Here is a 541-nt window from a genome sequence, read left to right as displayed (position 1 = left end):
CGTTTCATCTCTTAATCTCTCTAATGAAAAAATTATAACTGCGATGAAAGTCGCAGCGCTATGAAAAACTCAATGGTTTCTCGGCGCAGTGACTCCCGACAACTCGCCCGCTAATTAAAAAATCGTATCTCTGCTCCTAATTAACATTAAGGAATGAAACCAATGCTGTTCGATGGAGAATTAAATTCCCCATCCATCAACCCCCGTTTCATCTCTTAATCTCTGTAATAAAAAAATAAAAACTGCGACGAAAGTCGCGGCGCTATGAAAAACCTAATGGTTTCTCGGCGCAGTGACTCCCGACAACTCGCCCGCTAATTCAAAAATCGTATCTTTTCTCCTAATTAATATTAAGGAATGAATCCAATGTTGTTCGATGGAGAATTAAATTCCACATCCTTCAATCCCCGTTTCATTCCTTCATCTCGGTAATACAAAAATAATTACTGCGCCGTAATTCGCGGCGCTATGAAAAACCCAATGTTTTCTCGGCGTAGAGTGACTCCCCATTAATTCGCCCGCTAATTAAAAAATCGTCTCT

The sequence above is a fragment of the Diachasma alloeum genome, unplaced genomic scaffold (genome assembly GCF_001412515.2).
Source record: "Diachasma alloeum isolate Michigan unplaced genomic scaffold, Dall2.0 Dall_scaffold_00356, whole genome shotgun sequence".
In the NCBI taxonomy this organism is placed as follows: Eukaryota; Metazoa; Arthropoda; class Insecta; order Hymenoptera; family Braconidae; genus Diachasma; species Diachasma alloeum.
This window is presented reverse-complemented; position numbering follows the sequence as displayed.